At 42.3% G+C, this 15611-nt stretch overlaps 2 protein-coding genes across 2 annotated transcripts in view; one reads left to right on the forward strand and one right to left on the reverse strand.

Moving 5' to 3' along the window:
• LOC127060951 (5E5 antigen-like) overlaps window positions 1-15611 on the forward strand; it is an 808761-nt gene that overhangs the window by 367233 nt on the left and 425917 nt on the right. The gene's annotated exons all lie outside the window — the stretch shown is intronic.
• The window catches only part of LOC127060952 (uncharacterized), a 677448-nt gene that overhangs the window by 342816 nt on the left and 319021 nt on the right, over window positions 1-15611 (reverse strand). The window lies entirely within an intron of this gene.

Here is a 15611-nt window from a genome sequence, read left to right on the forward strand (position 1 = left end):
CCAGGTCTGTAGTTCCCTGGGTCTTCCCTCACACCCTTTTTGTATACTGGAGTTCATTTTCCCATAGCAGCCCTTACAGTGCTGTGCTTTGCATTGGGAGCTAGAAAGGTGTTGAGAACACAGCAGTGCTTTGGCTCCTGCTGAGCAGCTGTGGCACAGCATGAGCACTGTCTCTTCAACATCTCTCAACATCCTCAAAGGCCAATAGGTTGGGGGTGGGCAAGATCTTGTGAAGGGACATAACCAGAACAACTGACCCAAATTAACCAAAGGGACATTCCATACCACATAATGTCAGCTCAGATACAAAAGCTAAGGGAAGTGTGTGTGGGGTCATTCACTATTGCTATCTTTTCCTTCCAGAGCAACCACTACACATACTGAATCCCTACTTCCCATGAAGTGGCTGGACATAATTTGCTGATGGGAAGTAGAGAACAAATCTTTTGCTTTTCCTTTGCTTCCTGTCCTAGGGTGATGTTATGATGCTTGTATCCCCAATCGTGTGTTTTATTTCTGCTGGATATTATATTCTGTGCCTTTAAGACTGTCTGAGAGCAAAGGTGGGGAGAAGAAGCAGAGAGTTTTGTTATCAGGGACTGGACTCACTCCTCCACAGTCTGCTCGAACGCTGTTGTTGTCTGGGCACGGACGGGGCAGGACACAGCGCTCCTTTTGCTTTTGAGTTAGTTAGTTTAGCTAGCTGAGGCAGTCTGAGCTTTCCCTGGACTGTCTTTCTTTCCCTTTTCTTGGAACCGTTCAAACCTGCTCCAGACCAGGACCCTGGGAAACACCAAGGAAACACCGTTCTTTGCAGCCTGCCGTGTCCTACTCTGCAATCTTTCCCAGCGCCGGAGGGACTGATAACAGAGTGACCACCCACCAGAGAGACTTTCCAAAATTGTCATCTTTTCAGAGAAGATAATGAGTTTTGTCATCCGGTATTGCTTATTTTGTGTGCTGGGGAGAGCTTTGCCTGTTAAATAAACAGGCTCTTTCCATTTCTCTCTGAGGAATCCTTCCCAAACTGGTTGGGGGGAGGGGCCATGTGGGTTTGCTTTCTGGAGGGGCTCCTTTTGGAGGTTTTCTCCCAAATTTACCCTAAACCAGTGTTGTAAATTATCAAATCGGCAGCCAAATTTATAAAAAAAATTTATAAATTTATTAGATCGACAACCAAAAAATAGAATATTATAAAACCACCACAGCCAAGACAGCATCAACCCCGGACTTTGACACTGGGTGAACTTGGGTAGAATCGACGTAGTGTCAGCGTCTCCCCAGAGTTTCACACCAACTGCTCCAGGTAGCCAGTTTTTATACAGTTTATTCTGCCTGGAGCAGAAATGACCCAAGATTTCTGTAAGTCTCTACATATGTATAACAGGGACTATACAGATTCAGTCCTGTACAAAAGTCAGTCCATAGGTTTGGATGGCTGTCTGGGCTTCTCGAGATAGTCTTCTTTTAAGCTGTAGCCAAGACAGTTGCCTATTCCTGGATGTAATCTCTTCCAGGTGCATTCTGTGAATGTGCTGGAAATTCCTGGGAGATGGCTGATGATTGCCCAGGAAGGACTCATTCATTCGTTAATAGTCATGATTTTATCTGGGTGAGTCCAGGAAATCTTTTGAGTAGAAAGGAAGGCCCTGCTTCTGGCCATGGGGGTCAGAGGCATGGTTGGATCTTATAATTTTTATACAGTTACAAAGCATGAATTATCTCTATCATATACTACACCAGGACAAATTATTGGCACCCAACATGTGGCTCAAAAGAGTGGAAAAAAACCTGTTCTGACTGCATTTTGGTTGCCATTACTCTGCGTTGGTATAAAGCAGTTAATAGCCATGTTATTTGAATTCATAATGTCTCTTGGGGTAGAGGCTTGCATGTATTTTTGGTCCCTAGGTTTTTTTGAGATCTTAATACCTCTATGGTCCCTAGGTTTATTTTCTTATCCCGAAATAGCTCTAGTATTGTCCCGAATACATAGTGTGAAAAACACCAATCACTTGGTTTTTTTTAATTTTAAAGGTTTAATAGTAATAAAATAGTTCTAAAAATAGTAATACAATTAGAGTAAAAATAATTTAGACAATTTGAATTAAGACTATATGAGACAATAAAAATAAAGAGTTATGGACGTCCGGGTACCTTCTTCTGGGCAGCACAAGCCCGAAAAAGAACACCGGTTAACAAAGGATTAACCCTTAAAAACAATAGCCTGTTGCATATTCATACACTTCATACATGATGCATAAATTCCATTTAAACAAAGGATTCAGTCTGGTCATAGTCAACTTCTTCCTCCTAATCTTAACAGCGCTTTCGAGGCAGGAAGAAGTTCCTTTCTTCTGATAAGAGGGCAATAAATTCTTTTTCCCTGAAAGATTTAGGTGTCCTGTGGCTGCTATCTCGCTGCAAGTCCTTTCTTTAAAAAAAATATCTTACATAGCATAGTTTCTACTATAACAAGTTTTTATAACCTAAAACTATATTTAACACACTACTTAAGAGAATTAATACAGCATCACTTTCTAACACAACACACATAATATTCATTTTAATATTTGCGAAAAGCCAATCATAAAATACACATTTTTCACAATCCCCACTCTTATTCTTTGTAAATCATTTGGCTTGAGCAATATTTCTTGTCTACTTGCATCTTCTGGACTATGCTGGCAAAATAAAACAGAGGATTACACAAGGAAGAAATATCAAGACAGTTGAAAAATCTTAATTTCTTCTAATACATTCTCCCCAGCTAGGTTTTAGCATTGTTTTCTAATTTTTGGACTGGTACCTGGGTTATTTTTTTCTTCTTTGATTCCTTTTGCTTGTTTCTAGAGTGACTTTTCTGTGATCATCAATTTTCAACAATCTGATATATTAAACTTTCCACAAACACACCTGTCCTGGTTTAGGGCAAATTTGGGAGAGAATCCCCAAAAAGGGCTTCTCCAAAAAACAAACCCACATGGCCCCTGCCCCCAACCAGTTTGGGAAGAATTCCTTGGAGACAAGTGGAAAGAACCTGTTTATTTGACAAGCACAGCACCCCCCAGCACACAAAATGAACAATACCGGATGACATCACTCTTTCACCGCTCTGAAAAAGATGACAAATCCAGAAAGTCTCTCCTGGGGGTGGTCGCTGTTATCAGTCCCTCCGGCGCTGAGGCAGCTGCTGCAGCCACAAGGTGTAAACTCTCTCTCGGTGTTCCAAATCCCAGTCCGGAGCGGGTTCGGCAGGTCCAAATGGGGGGGGGGGGAAACGACAGTCCAGGAAGGAATTTGGACTGTTTAACTAAATTAACTAATGAGAAGGGGGGGAAAAAGCAAGAGCAAGCAAAGCAGAAGCGAAGCAGAAGCAAGAGTAAAAGCAGAAAGCAGCGCAAAAAGCAAAAAAGCAACACTAATCCTGGTGCTATCTGTATGTCTCGCGAGTGGCTGATAAGAGGCCCAAAACAAAACTCTCACTCTGCCAGTCTTAAAGGCACAGAACATAATATCCAGCATAAATTATACACACACAAATGGGGATAACAGCACCCTAACGTCACCCTAGGACAACACCCTTTTTTAACCAATAAATAGTCCAAAGTCAACCTATTCTGGCACACTATAGTTTTTGTTTGGCTTAGCTGACTTGATATTAACCCTAATGCCTGGATGACTTGATTTGCTATCATTTCTATAACTGCTTGGAGTCTTGTTACACGACTCAACATATAATTTGGGGTCAATACAGAGTTAAATTGCTGCGCTGGTTTTACCTTTCTGTTTACTATTTGTTTTTTACCAAATCTTGAACCATATCTTTAAGATTAAATGTAAAACAAATCCATTTCTCTCCTTTTGGACATTCAATTCCAAATCTATTACCACTTTTTGTTAAGTTTCTGGTAATCCAATAATTTTCTCCATTTTGCCTACAGGTTCTTAATTTGGATGGGTTATAACAGTGGCTGTTGACATAGGCGTGTGTAATAAAAGAGGAACTTTGGTTTCTTTCTATGTGATGCTTTCTGTAGCATTTGTGACACAATCTTGCTGGTATCCCGAAAGGAATAAGACAACAAATGAGGGACAGAAACAGGAATAACAGAGGTCCAGTATGGCTTATACTCCCACCTCCCATGCCTGTGAGGTTGCAACCCACAGCAGGTGTATTTGATCTTCTTGGTGGCGAAATACAGAGGCCAATCTGGTCTTGCCCTCTATTTCCTTGTCACTTTCTCTTAACTAATTTCCAGGCAAATTGTTTTCGACACTCCTTAACTGTGGTTTCCCACCATTCCTCAGATATCTCTGATTCAACAGGCACTAATAATAATTCCCATCCATAAAACAAATTTATTACTTTAACACTTCTTGCAATAAGAGCATAAATTTTGTGAACTACAATACTAATTATTCCCACAATTCAAGCATTCACTTATAACCCAGCTAGCATGTCCAGTATTGGAATTAATCAAATAAAGTTTACAGTATGATACTGATGGAAATAGTAATTCCCCTTCTTCTCTGTACAATTCATGGGCTAAGGTCAGAATACAAAAACAGTCTTGACCCCTCTGTCTGAAGTATTCCTCCCCAGGGAGATGTTTTAGTCAGGCAGTGCTCAGAACCACTGATATAAGCATTGCCTCATTTCTTAATTAGGTGTTATTCTTTGTTCATTTATTGGATCATTTGGGTTTTCCCAAACTATTACCACTCAGTCCCTATTGGGAAGACAGTTCGGTATCACCCGGTTTAAATGTGATAGTCCATTCCTCAGGTTCCTTCACAAGTCCTTTGATTCTGCTGGCATGAATTCACCCTCTTTCTGTGATTCGGATTGTTGCTTCAGTAGTACCTGGAAAGGAGTTCTTAATAGCATAGTAATAAAAGAAAGACAATACTGCATTAACTTTTACCATTTGCTTTTCTTCCAAACTTTCTGGGTTTAGCTGAAAGCTTTCTCCACAGCAGCCTCTTCTTATATCCAGCTGTGCTAATAGCTGCAAAAGCAAATTCTTCTTTCTGTGGATTGCAGTTAGTTAAATAAGAAAGGCCAGACCAATTTTAACATGAGATGTATCACATCTATTGGTTTTTACTTTTTGGGCAACATTTAATTGTTTTAGCTTTACGAACCCATTCTCCAGAAAAAAACCAACTTCTTCTTTTTAACAGCAAACAAACCAAAAAAACCCTTCTTACTTAAGAAAAACAAACCACTTTGTGAGGTTTGGAGAGTCAGCAATCTCTGCTTTGATTTTATCTTTTAGTGCTAGCTCCCTCCCCCTCTTTTCGCAGCCTTGCTGTCAATGCTCTTCTTCGCCCTTCCCCCGCTGCTGCCACTTCGCTGCAGGGCCGGAGCAGGGGAGAGCAGCCTTAGGCATGGGGGCCCTGGGGGCATACCTTGGGTCTCTTTTGCCTCCCCTCTCTCTCTCTTCTTCTCTCTCTTTCCTTCTCTCTCTCTCGGCCCACTTACCAGGGCCGATGCTGCCATCCTAGACTCGGGACCCCGACAGTCTGCGAGCAACCCCGGAAGTTCCCCACTGAGCCAGCCCGCTCCTGGCCGGCAAACCTGTGTCATTTGCTCCCAGCACCGCCGCCGGGTCACCTCCATGAATCAGTCCCCGCCGCTCGTAGGGAGCCGTCAGACACCTCCCAACCTTGACAACCCCAAAACGTGGCGTCCTCAGGTGCTCCTGACATTCTTTCTATAGTCAACTTATCCTCTTTTCCCTTCAAGGAGGGCCCATTCTGCTAAACCCTTTCCGGACCCCAGTTCAGCACTGAATAACCTCCTAACAACCAAGTGTTAAGACACTTCCCTACCTTCCATGCAAAAAACTCGCATTCACACTTCTGCTCTCTTCCAGCACCAAGATGCTATCATTCCACATTCCATCATCCCAGAGTTTGCTAACCACCCTCCTACTTTAACTTCTCTCTTTCTTCTCTTCTTACTTTTTTTCTTTGATTCAACTCACCTCCGATGGTATGAGGTGTACTCAACTAATTTACTTCCAAAAGTAAGCTTACAACTTTTTTTTACTAGGATTGCAGTAGCTGTTATAACTTAAATGCATACTGGCTAGCTGTAGCTTACTGGGTCTAACATATTTGATATATAAGCTACTAGATTTTTTACTCTTCCTCACTCCTGAATTAAAATTTTATGAGCTACTCCATTTTCTGTATTTATGTATAGATGATAAAGGATTTTTCTAATAAGGATAAGCTTAAACTGGTACCTAGGCTAGTGTTAACTTCAACTCTTAATTTAACAATATCTTCCTTGATCCATTTTATATCATCTCCCTCTGTCACTTTTTCATACACAAATTTTACTGCCTGTGTGTACCCCTCAATCCATAATCTATATTATTTCAATAATCTAAGTAATTTTCTGATCTCCCTCTTTGAAGAGGGAGGGAGAAGGGATAAAAATCTTGCAATTCTCTCATAGTTGGGTTTCCAGCTACTTTTATTTATTGTCTAAGATATTTTACCTCTGGTTCTACAAATTACAGTTTCCCTTTTGATACCCTTAGTCCTCTTTTCCCTGAGAATATATAAAAGTTGTATAGTAGCCTCTCTCACTTCAGCCTCCTTAGATAGTAAAAAATCATCTACATATTGGAGAATTTGTATTCTAGGAGGAGTAGAGAAAATCTTGTAGTATTGTTTCTGAAGTTTGCCCAAATAAGTTTGGGGATTTCGTAAACCCCTGTGGTAACTTTGTCTATCTTAATTGCTGCTTCCTCCCAGGTTTTTTTTTTTTTTGATCCTCCCATTAGGAGGCAAAAATATCTCCTATCCAAATTTTAGTTTCTTCCTTCAATTACTACACCTTTAACGACTAGAACTGTAAAACTTTCTCTTTTTGCCCCTGTTACTTTTCACTGGATATTTGCTCACACTATAGCCTTTTGGAATATTTAACGGGCAGGTTCTCTCTGCCCCTCTGTCTACTAAAAATTCCAGTCTTTCTTCTTGGGGACCCACTCTTAAAGTTATCACAGGCTCTAGATGGCATTTGTCCTCTAAAAATAGAGCTTATGACCTCCCTATTCCCCCTCTGTGCCCGTTTCTTTAAAGATTTCCAGATCTTTCGCTTGCTTAGGACTATTTTCTTATCTCTCTTAAGCTCATCTATTTATTTGGAGTTTCTTCTTTTCTCTCTAAAAAGCTGTCCCTTAAAAACCTTTGTTTTTTGCATTTCGCCTTTGATATACTGTCTCATTTGTTATAAACAAAAAAATGTTACCTTTTTTTTAAGAGAAGGAGCAGCAGAGGAGTTTTTGAGTTGATCTGAGAGTTGACCGTTGGCCAGGAGTTCTTTGTTAGTGAAATGTTGTAACCGCCAGTTAAGTATCCTTTAGTATCACCATTTGACTCTCAATTGTGGAGAATTCTTGTTTTTCAGCACCACCCTAGTCTGTTGCCAGGAGGATGACAACCCCCCTTGGATGGTGGGGGGAGGGGGATATTTACATCTCAGGAGACATGCAAATTTACCTCCAAACCCAGACTACCTTGGGACAGGATCTTTACCAAATCCTGGAAAATACCCCAAAAGAGACGAGCCGAAGCAGAATTAAAAGGTCAGAGTGGTGTCTGGACAGCAGGGCCGAGGTTCAAGAGACGCTTGAAAACCTCGGTCACTCCTCGCCCTAACTACAAACTGTCACCGACATGTTTTATGAAAAATCCTTTACTTAGGATTTTTCCCTTCCTGAGAGCTGAGAGGCCTCAGGAACAAACTGTAAACAATTCTTATCTGCCGCTGTGGAATGCAACAGAGGAAATCTGTGATTGGCCCCGTCAGACTGTTTCCAATTAAGAGCCTATCACAGAACACCTGTCCGGCTGGTCTCGGTCTGAGAAGACTTGTTTTGAGATTCCTATTCTATTCTTAGCATAGCTTTGAAGTGAAATCCTTCTCTCTATTCTTCTAGTATAGTTTTTATATATTATATATCATATAATAATAAATCAAGCCTTCTGATACATGGAATCAACTTTGTCGTCTCTTCCCTCATCTTGGAACCCCTGAGAACGGGGTAACAACAAACGATGCCAGCCAGACCCAGGATCCGCTGAACTGACAATCTAAACTGAAAACCCTGGGTGTACCCCACTGCCTTGCGAGGACAGGACTCCTGGCTCTGCCCCCTTGGGGACAGAGCTGCAAATCCTCCTCTTCTGATTCACTGTTGGGAGTGGCAGCAGAACTCCGCAGATCTGCCAAAACCCCCATTTACGAGCTGATCACTTTAATAAAGGCATTAAAAGGAGGAGAATCTCCTGCCCTGTTTATTTCATCATTTATTCCCTTGGTTATATAATTACAATAATTATTCATGTGTTTACTCGCCTCATTATTTTGACCCCACTCAGGAGGTACAGTTGGCATTTTGTCTTCTCTGGGGGTTCCTGCAGATTATCCTTTTTTTCCCCAAGCTTTTATTCCAGCTGCTCTGATTCATTGTTTTTCTTCCTGAGAAAAATGTTACTTTCATTGTAGACCACACCTCTTCTAAAGTATAAATTTTTGGACCTAAAAATTGGTCTAATTGTTCAGCTATGCTCATGGGATCTTCCAAATATCTCTTTTATTTATTTCTTAAAATTTCTGACCTCAGACCAAGTCAAAGGAGCATTTACAACCCCCGGTCTGACCCCTCCTATGGGAACTTCTCTTAATGGAAATAGACCAATCTCTTTATCCCATTCTTATTGGATTTTTATCTTCTAAAGCTTTTCTCTTGTATATTTAGAAAGAATCAAGAGAGGGCTTTCTTTTAACTGAACTTTTAGTGTTTCGATAATGTGATTCCTTTAGAGATTTCCTCTGACCAGCCAGAGCTGTGGTTACCAAGGGAACGGAGCTTGGGGCAGGACGGGTGGGACTCGGCCTAGCTCTGAGTCTCGGTCCTCCAAAGGCGGGGTCTGCAGGCGGGATCGCCCGAGGGGGGTGTTCCGGTGCAGACCGAGCTGGAGCGCGGATAGCCCCCACATGGCTAATGGTGGCTGATCCGGTAGAGACAAAGCCGGCGAGAGACCCCGGCTGCAGCGGCGGTACCCGACCAGAGTCAGGGCAGCCGGGGATGGGACAGACGGGACCCCGCCCCTCGGTGCAGTCGGCGCGGTGACCACGGTCCGCACGGCAGGACAGACCCCCCCCACCCCCGCCGGCATGGCCAGCGGAGCGGCCGCGGGCCGTGCGGCTGGACTGGGACAGACGGACTGTGCCGGAGCCGGCACAGGGGCTGGGGGGTGGTGCAGCCGCAAACGAGTGGGGAAACAAACGGGAATGGATGAGGTAATGCTTTGTTCCCAGCCTTTTTTCTTTCACTGTTTCTCTTTTATTACTTTTTAAAGATGTTATTTTCTTACAATCATCCCCCCCGCCCCAGCATGTGGTATATTCCTTTTCTTCTGGATTACACAGTTTTTTAACAAATAAATCCAGAACTTAACGAAACTAAACTTCTGCTTGGATACTTTGAAATGGTCGACGAGCTAACTCGCGACCTTCTCATGTTGTTCTTCTCATCACGTTTTTATTTATCCTCTGGCAAACTATAAATTTTTCAGTTACTTGATTTTCTAGTCTAAAAATCCTAATGCACCCATAGTTCCTTAAAAAAAAATCACACAAAGCCTGAGTATCCCACTGGGCTTTTTGATACATGTCTTACTGTTCCCTAGTAAGCATTTTATTATCTAATTATCTTCCATCAAGATGTTTCCATTTTTTTTTCCCTCTGCTTCCTTAAACTTTGGAATTTCCAATTTTTCTTCATTTGGAGTTAATATAAACTCTTTCAGCGCTATTTTCTGCTGCATCTTTAGCTTCCTGATCTGCCAAAATATTTCCTCTTATTTCTAGGGTCTTTACCTTTTGGTGTCCCTTAATATGTACTATAGCTATCTCTCTTAGGTAATTTCTCTTAAGGTATGTGCTGCTCTAAAGGCATACCTTGAATCAATATAACTCTTTTCTTTTGTGTTAGATATTCTAGCGCTCTTTTTAAAGTATATAATTCACAAGTTTGAGCCTTCTAGTTTAAGGTTAATTGGTTAATTTCCCTTTTTCCATAGTTTGCATGTTTCTCTTATCAACTTCTACATACTCTGTATTTTGCAAGGACTTGTATTTCTTTTTGCTAACATAACTCCCAAAGGGCTATCTTGGGGTATCTCTTCTAGTATGCTTCTAGTCCCCCTTTTTTTCCTTGTATCCAGCTTACTGGTTTTCTGTTCCATTTTCAAGATCTTACCTATTCATCCCTTGCCTCTGTTTCTCACTTAAACTAACAGCTTAAATACCACATTTCTTTCAATCACTTACACCCAAAACAAACCTTTTCCCACACTACTTTTCAATACAATACACCTCCCTCCAAGGAGGGTAAAAGCTTAAAATGCACAATCCACATTACCTATACTTTCATTCGTCTACGTTCACTCACTTTTATTTCCCATTCACCTTCACACATTCTTTTACACCTTCAAGACACAAAGTGGATCCTTACTGCCAGAAAATCACGGGTCCCTGTGGCCCCCCTCGCCTTGGGGTTGGCCTCCAGGTCTCAGTTGTCACCGACATGTTTTATGAAAAATCCTTTCCTTAGGATTTCTCCCCTCCTGAGAAGCTGAGAGGCCTCAGGAACAAACTGTAAACAATTCTTATCTGCTGCTGTGGAATGCAACAGGGGAAATCTCTGATTGGCCTTGTCAGGCTGTTTCCAATTAAGAGCCAATCACAGATCACCTGTCCGGCCGGTCTCGGTCAGAGACAAGACTTTGTTATTTCATTCCTTTTCTATTCTTAGCTTAGCCTTGTAGTGAAATCCTTTCCTCTATTCTTTTAGTATAGTTTTAATATATTATCTATCATATAATAATAAATCAAGCCTTCTGATACATGGAGTCAACTTTCTTGTCTCTTCCCTCATCCTGGGACCCCTGTGAACAAGACTACACTCAGTGTCTCCAGGCCTCCTGGAAGGGCCCTGACTCTGGTCGCCTCTGGTTCTCATTCACCTGTAAGGCTGTCTGAGTGTCACTCACACTCTTCAGCTTCGGCTCCCCCACATGCCTGGGGAACACTAGCCTGGTTCGCAGGTCACACACACCCTTTGGCTAAAACCCCCACCTGTCCGAGGGAGACAGCCTGATTTGCGCGTCCACTGCCCCCCCCCTTCCAACCCGCCTGGGAAGTTGAGGCTGACTTTGTGTGTGACTCACTCTCACCCACAACCAGACAACAATAAAGTACTTTTTACTTTCACATCACCTATTACAAGTTTAGGTGTTTCTGGCCAGTCCCAGTGCTAGTGGATATCCCTCCATCCAGCTGTGTTGTCCAACCCCAGATGCTCTCAGGTAATTTTTCCCTCAACCCTGCCATGTTGTCCAACCACAGATTCTCTTGGGTATTTTTCCCTCAATCCTGCCGTGTTGTCCAACCCCAGATCCTGTTGGGTATTTTTCCCTCATTCCAGCTGTGTTGTTCAACCCCAGATGCTCTTGGGCATTTTTCTGTCCCTTAACCCAGCGGTGTGGCACAACTACAGATGCTCTCAGGCATTTATTTGGCTGTGTTGTCCAACCCTGGATGTTCTTAGGGCAGTTTTTTTATCCCTCAGTCTAGCTGTGTTGTCGAACCCTGGATGCTGTTTGGCAAAATCTTCACCCCTCAATCTAGCTGTGTGGTCCAACCCTGGATGCTAGTGGGTATATCCTCACTCCGGCAGAATTCTGCTCAACCCTGCTCTTGGATGCTCTTGGAATGCAAATTCCTCTACCCAGCAGGTTTTTAGGGGCCCCTCCTGTCCCGTTTTCTAGTGGATTGGGCAAGGAAACCTTGCTCCCTACTTCCGAGGGGTCCAACGCCTCCCTGAGACCCAGTCCCAGTTACCCCAGTGATTCTTTCACTCCTCTTATCACTCACTTCATCTCTTTACTGGCCGCTTTTCTCGAGAAAAGTCGGAAACGCAGCATGGGAGACTCTGCACTCACTTAGCAGGTCTGGGACAACCAGCCCGCCTCTCATTCACACACATTCATCTCCCCCACTGCCCCCCCGAGAAATACTTACCAATACCTTTTCCTTCCCGGGTTCTTCATGCGCACTACTAGTCTTAGGGGGCCAATTACCACGGTTGTAGGGAGCCTTTTTCCCTTCTCTTTGTTTTATTGCCTCTTTTTGTCTACCGAAAGTAACCTGCGTCTGTCAGTCACTCCAGGGGAAACAGAGCGAGGCTGCCAAATCGGGCAGGGTGTGCCTCCCCACTCTGACTCTCCCAAAGCACCACCAGCGAGGTGTGTGAACCATCCTCTGCTACCAATTGTGAAAAACACCAATCACTTGTTTTTTAAAAATTTTAAATGTTTAATAGTAATAAAATAGTTCTAAAAATAGTAATACAATTAGAGTAAAAATAATTTAGACAATTTGAATTAAGACTATATGAGACAATAAAAACAAAGAGTTACGGACGTCTGGGTACCTTTTTCTGGGCAGCACAAGCCCGAGAAAGGACACCCGTTAACAAAGGATTAACCCTTAAAAACAATAGCCTGTTGCATATTCATACACTTCATACATGATGCATAAATTCCATTTAAACAAAGGATTCAGTCTGGTCATAGTCAACTTCTTCCTCCTAATCCTAACAGCACCTTCAAGGTGGGAAGAAGTTCCTTTCTTCTGATAAGAGGGCAATAAATTCTTTTTCCCTGAAAGATTTAGGTGTCCTGTGGCTGCTATCTCGCTGCAAGTCCTTTCTTTAAAAAAATATCTTACATAGCATAGTTTCTATTATAACAATTTTTTATAACCTAAAACTATATTTAACACACTACTTAAGAGAATTAATACAGCATCACTTTCTAACACAACACATATAATATTCATTTTAATATTCGTGAAAAGCCAATCATAAAATACGCATTTTTCACAATAGTTTTTGCAGCAGAGGAGCAGTGACTAGAATAGCTATCCTGCTGGGCTTGGTGGTAATGACTTGTAGGAAGTTTATAAAGGTTCTAGAGTCTGTTCCAGGTGTGAATGGTTCATGGCTATGGTTATACACCCAGTTTGTTAGAGGAGGAGCAGGGGATGAGGCTTTTCAGCCTTTGCTTTCCGTCTTCTCTTCTGAATCTGTAACATCCCTATTGGAGAATGTTCAGTTTCCCCTGAATATTAAAGAGACCATCTTTCTGGTATTTAATCTGGTAAGCTTCCTCTATACAGTCTGTAGCTTCTCTAGAATGAGGGCTGAGATTTCTAGAACTTGTTCCTAAGGGGGCACAGCATGACAACACCTGGCCCTCCAATCAAGTTACAAGAAAGCCGTCTCCACCAACAAACAGCAAAGAAGAGTTGACTGACAGACTTTGGGAGGGGACAGGGTTGGCTGATGCAACCCCCAGGGGTATAAAAGACTGAGCATCCATCTTGAAGATGAACCGGCCATGTGGTAGGCAGCTACGAAGGCAGTTCCCAGTGCTGCAATTTTTCCTTATTTAGTCCTTTTGTCGTATTTTTGTTACGGTTTAATAAACCTTTTAAAATTTTTTAAGTGAGCAGTTGTCTCTTACACTGGGTAGCAACAAGTTACTAACCAACTAGAATGAAACAAAATGCTTTTACAAAACCATATAAATATGAGCCGTGAACAATAAAGATTGGCTATTACTGAATGAAGAAAAGGTGCCTTGTCCATCTCTACTGCAACATATAACCAGCAAATTAATGTTTTGTGGAAACAAACAAAACTCCACAACTTTTTTGGAAGTTGTAAAGCTGGTATGCTTATTACAGCACTGGACCGTGTGGGAATCGTTTCCTTAAAATGTCATGGCACCTCTGGGAACTTCAGATCTCCTTTTATCTCCCTCTCAAATACATATGCATGCAATTTCACAATAGGTTCATATGTATTCATTCCTCTGATTTTGCGTGACACTTGCCACTAATTCTTCAGAAAGAACTCCTGGGTCAGGTTGCCCGGCTCTGTCTGCCCCCCCTCCTCCCCCCTTATCTCTTGTCCTTCCAAGCACAGGCCCTTCGAGAGAACAGGCAGTCAGACTAAACAGCAAGCTACAGCCTTAACTCAAAGATGTACATTTCACCTAAATCAAAATGGATTTCTACCCAGGAAAGTTTCCACTCTGCCTCATTAATGACAAACCTAAATGTATGCCAGAAGTTGTCTGTAATAAGGGTGTCTTACATATTCTAAACAGAATTTTTCCTAATCATATACATACAATTAAGACAAACACAATGCTGCATGCAGAAAAGAAAAAAAATCACACAGGGAGCAAGGTTTGCAATTCTCATGTAGAAACAAAGGGCTTTGTGTCTCCCTTTAAATGATGAAGTAACTTTTTACTGTAGAAAGTTTTTTATTTACTCTTGGTCAGCTATTCAAGTCTGAAATCTTGGATTTTTAAATATAGAAAACTTCAAAAATTGATTAAGGTTTCTTGATACCATTCTATGGGTTTTTTTTCTTAATTTAAAATATTAACCTCAAATAAAATTTATGTAGAATATATGCATAAATATTTAAGCTAGGCTAAGCCTCTAAAAGCTGATAGGACTTAGATTATCCTGCAATAAACGAATCACTGGCTTCAGAATAAGTATTAATTGCCCTGGCTTTTGTCCTGGTTTAGTGCAAAATTGGGAGAAAACCACCAAAGGGTTTCCTCTAGAAAGCAAATCCAAGTGACCCCTCCCCCAACTGGTTCAGGAAAATATTTATTTGGAGAAAAGTGGAAAAAAACTGTTTCTTTAACAGGCAAAGCATTCACCAGTGTTATGAACAAAAAAAAGGTTACCGTTTTTTTTTCCTAAGAGAAGGAGCAGCAGAGGAGTTTTTGAGTTGATCTGAGAGTTGACCGTTGGCCTAGAGTTCTTTGTTAGTGAAATGTTGTAACCGCCAGTTAAGTATCCTTAAGTATCGTCATTTGACTCTCAATTGTAGAAGATTCTTGTTTATTTCAGTACCACCCTAGCCTGCTGCCAAGAAGACAACAACCCCCCCCCTCGGACTGTGAGAGGAGAGGGGGATATTTGCATCTCAGGAGACATGCAAATTTCCCCCAAACCCAGACTACCTTAGGACAGGACTTTTACCAAATCCTGGAAAATACCCCAAAAGAGACGAGCCGAAACAGAATTAAAAGGTCAGAGTGGTGTCTGGACAGCAGGGCCGAGGTCCGAAGCTGGAAGAGACGCTTGAAAACCTCGGTCACTCCTCGCCCTAACTACAAACGATGTCAGTCAGACCCAGGACCCGCTAGACTGATAACCCAAACCGAGACACCCTGGGTATACTCCACTGCCTTGCGAGGACAGGACTCCCGGCCCTGCCCCCTTGGGGACAGAGCTGCAAATCCTCCTCTTCTGAGTCACTGCTGGGAGCGGCGGCAGAACTCCGCGGATCTGCTAAAACCCCCATCTTTGAGCTGATGACTTTAATAAAGGCATTAAAAGGAGGAGAATCTCCTGCCCTGTTTATTTCAGCTGGGGGCTCGTCTCGGATCGCCACGCCTGAAGAGGACACCAGGACTGGGACGGC

Source organism: Serinus canaria, chromosome W (genome assembly GCF_022539315.1).
Source record: "Serinus canaria isolate serCan28SL12 chromosome W, serCan2020, whole genome shotgun sequence".
In the NCBI taxonomy this organism is placed as follows: domain Eukaryota; kingdom Metazoa; phylum Chordata; class Aves; order Passeriformes; family Fringillidae; genus Serinus; species Serinus canaria.